Source organism: Hylobates moloch, unplaced genomic scaffold, assembly GCF_009828535.3.
Source record: "Hylobates moloch isolate HMO894 unplaced genomic scaffold, HMol_V3 SCAFFOLD_1, whole genome shotgun sequence".
In the NCBI taxonomy this organism is placed as follows: domain Eukaryota; kingdom Metazoa; phylum Chordata; class Mammalia; order Primates; family Hylobatidae; genus Hylobates; species Hylobates moloch.
Genome location: NW_026652276.1, coordinates 173,477,050 through 173,480,924, shown reverse-complemented (window position 1 = coordinate 173,480,924; position 3,875 = coordinate 173,477,050). Strand labels below are relative to the sequence as shown.

The 3,875-nt window shown below is 41.5% G+C and overlaps 1 long non-coding RNA gene across 1 annotated transcript; it reads left to right on the top strand.

The window, feature by feature from the left end:
* The first annotated feature begins 1,022 nt into the window (after positions 1-1,022).
* Positions 1,023-3,353, top strand: LOC131382874 (uncharacterized). Its single transcript, XR_009212483.1, has 3 exons — positions 1,023-1,395; positions 1,697-1,774; positions 2,498-3,353. It is a non-coding gene; the product is annotated as an uncharacterized LOC131382874 (long non-coding RNA).
* The last annotated feature ends 522 nt before the right edge of the window (positions 3,354-3,875 follow it).

Here is a 3,875-nt window from a genome sequence, read left to right as displayed (position 1 = left end):
CTGTATGACAGGCAGAGGTTGGAACAGTTTGGAAGGCTCAGACGAAGGCAGGAAAATGTGGAAAAGCTTGGAACTTCCTAGAGACTTCTTGAGTAGCTTTGACAAAAGTGCTGATAGTGATATAAACAATAAGACTGAGGTGGTCTCAGATGGAGATGAGGAACTTATTGGGAACTGGAACAAAAATGAGTCTTGTTATGTTTTAGCAAAGAGACTGAAAGCATTTTGTCCCTGCCCTAGAGATTTGTGGAACTTTGAACTTGAGAGAGATGGTTTAAGGTATCTGGTGGAAGAAATTTCTAAGCAGGAAAGCAGTCAAGAGGTGATTTTAAAGCCATTCAGTTTTATAAGGGAAGGAAAGCATACAAGTTCAGAAAATTGGCAGCCTGACAATGAGATAGAAAAGAAAATCCTGTTTTCTGAGGAGAAATACAAGCCAGCTGCAGAAATTTGCATAAGTAATGAGGAGCCAAATGTTAATGGGGGAAATGTCTCCAGGACATGTCAGAGGTCTTCACAGCAGCCTTTCCCATCACAGGCCTGGCGGCATAGGAGGAAAAAGAAGTTTCATGGGCAGGCCCTAGGGTCCCCATGCTGTGTGGCGCCTAGGGAGTTGGTCCCCTGTGTCCCAGCCACTCCAGCCATGGCTGAAAGAGGCCAATGTAGAGCTTGGGCCATGGCTTCAGAGGGTGCAGGCCCCAAGCTTTGGCAGCTTCCACATGGTATTGAGCGTGCGAGTGCACAGAAGTCAAGAATTGAGGTTTGGGAACCTCCGCCTAGACTTCAGAGGATGTATGGAAATGCCTGCATGCCCAGGCAGAAGTTTGCTGCAGATGTGGGGCCTTCATGGAGACCCTCTGCCAGGGCAGTGCAGAAGGGAAATGTGGGTCAGAGCCCCCACACAGAGTCCCTACTGGGGCATGGCCTAGTGGAGCTGTGAGAAGAGGGCCACCATCCTCCAGACCCCAGAATGGTAGATCCACTGACAGCTTGCACTGTTCACCTGGAAAAGTCACAGACACTCAACTCCAGCCCATGAAAGCAGCCAGGAGTGAGGCCATGCCATGCAAAGCCACAGGGATGGAGTTGCCCAAAACCATCGGAACCCACCTCTTGCATCTGTGTGACCCAGATGTAATACATGGAGTCAAAGGAGATCATTTTGAAGCTTTAAGATTTGAATGCCCTGCTGGATTTTGGACTTGCATGGGGCCTGTAACCATTTTGTTTTGGCCAATTTCTCCCATTTGGAATAGCTGCATTTACCCAGTGCCTGTACCCCATTGTATCTAGGAAGTAACTAACTTGCTTTTGATTTTACAGGCTTATAGGCGGAAGGGACTTGCCTTGTGTCAGATGAGACTTTGGACTGTGGACTTTTGAGTTAATGCTGAAGTGAGTTAAGACTTTGGAGGACTGTTGGGAAGACATTATTTGTTTTTGAAATGTGAGGACATGAAATTTGGGAGAGGCCAGGGGTGGAATGATATGGTTTGGCTATGTCCCCACTCAAATCTTATCCTGAATTGTAACTCCCACAATTCCCACGTGTTGTGAGAGGGACCCAGTGGTAAGTAATTTAATCACTGGGGCAGGTCTTTCCTGTGCTGTTATCATAATAGTGAATAAGTCTCACAAGATCTGATGGTTTTAAAAAGGGGAGTTTCTCTGCACAAGCTCTCTCTCTCTTTGTCAGTTGCCATCCATGTAAGACATGACTTGTTCCTCCTTGCCTTCCACCATGCTTTTGAGGCCTCCCCAGCCACGTGGAACTGTAAGTCCATTAAACCTCTTTTTCTTCCCAGTCTTGGGTATGTGTTTATCAGCAGTGTGAAAACAGACTAATACAGGAACTATAAGAGGAAGAAAAGATTAGAGGGACATTTGACCCTACAAGGTTAGCCTTTGAGAGAGAAAGTTTCCTACTTGGGCTTTCTAAAAAAAAAAAAAAAAAAAAAAAAGGCTCACTATAGCACTTATTTTGTAGTATAATTATTGGTTTATCTATCATATGTACCAGACAGAGAGAAACTTGGATAGAAATTAGGCCTTATTTAGATATGTATTCCAACACATTTTTCAGGGTAGAACAAAGTAAGCATTTATGTATTTAGTGAATAAATATATCAGTGAGTAACTCTAATGGTTAGGGTTCCTTATTATGGTGTCATATTGAAAGTATCAGATTACACAGAATGAGCTATCTCAATTTAAGAGATAACTTAAGAAGTTCTTGGTTCCATTTAAGATGGTGTTAAGCCCGCCACACCCTAACTAGCCTATTGTACAGCATTGAGTTTGCCAGCTTAGACATCAGGGCAGCCCAAATCCTAGAGCTGTGCAGCAAGTGTGGGCAGGAAAATCTCCAACAGAAGTATTATTTTTATGATATCAGAAGACTGGGTAGAAGCATGCCTGAGAGTGTGGAAGAAATCTCTGGGTTTTGGTTTATTTATTTATTTATTTATTTATTTATTTATTGTTTTCTCTATTCCAGCCCTACCCCAAAGTAAGCCCCCATGTTTGTGACAATGGTGGTTATACAGATTCCGAAAAACCTCAGAAAAAGCACTTATCTATAGCCAGAAGACCCAGGAAAGAGCCCTCTGACCACCCTGAAGGGCGTGGCAAAAAGTCAGGTTATTCCTCTTTCCTCTTGCCACTGTGTGGCAAATAAAGACTCAGTTACAGGAAAGGCACAACAGTGTGAGAAGGCTAAAACTCAGGGAGAAACTGCAGCTTTCTAGCCAGAGAACTGGGATAAGAGATCCCTGGAAGCTGGGGAAATCACAGAAGAGGTGAAGTGCTGAAGGAATCACAGAAGAGGTGAAGAGCTGATGAAGGAGATTCTCTAAATCTGTGTACCTCTATATGTACTGACAGAAGTCTTAGGCTCACCCGCAAGATGAACATGCTTAAGACAGGCCAAAAAGAGCAACATGAAGGCTTTAGAAATGACCTAGAGTGTAGACTCCACAGAGGTCCCAGATTGGCACCCAGTGGCACACACATGGGATAGGTACAAACAGCTGTAAAGTCTTTAAAAACTGAACCACTGCCTACAGAAGGCAGTCAGAACATGTAGTCTAAACCTCTCCGGGTTGATTATCTACTAAAACAACCAGAACAACAAAACCAACGATTTCCAGGAGATTTTTACATGACCCCAAGGCTCATAACATAATGCTCGAAATTTTCAGGATGAAATCCAAAATTACTTGGCATATAAAGAACCAAGTAAATCTAAATGGATCATAAGAAAAAAGCAATCATGAAATGCCAATCCCAAGATGCCAGAGGTTGGAATGATCAGACAAATATTTTAATTCAGTTATTATAATCATCTTCAAGTATACTCATCTCCTCTTGCTAATGTGATTGTTGTAATAATAAACTGTCTTTCATCTTTGACCTAGAGGCTTCATGTTTTTCTGCCAGTATCTATGAAACTGTGACAAACTTGTTAGTTTACAAGTAGAGTAAAATCTCAGATTCTTCACAATTCATGACATGAGAGTTTAACAAACATCAAAAATGAAAGAAAGAATATCACGATTCCTGACATGAGAGTTTAACAAACATCAAGGATGAAAGAAAGAATATCACAAGTCCTAAAGACATTTAAAAAAATAGCAAAAGAATACTACAAAAAATTATATGTCCATTAATTCAACAACATACACGAAATGGACTAATTCTTGTGTCTTTCACACAAAGAAGATTCAGTACTGTATACAAAGGACAATACACCTAGCCAAATGTGGTTTGAGAAATGTAAGATTGCTATAAAATTTGAAAATCAATCAGTGTAATTCACCATATTAACAGAATAAAGAAGAAAATATACATGATCTTTTCAGTAGATGAAGAAAAAG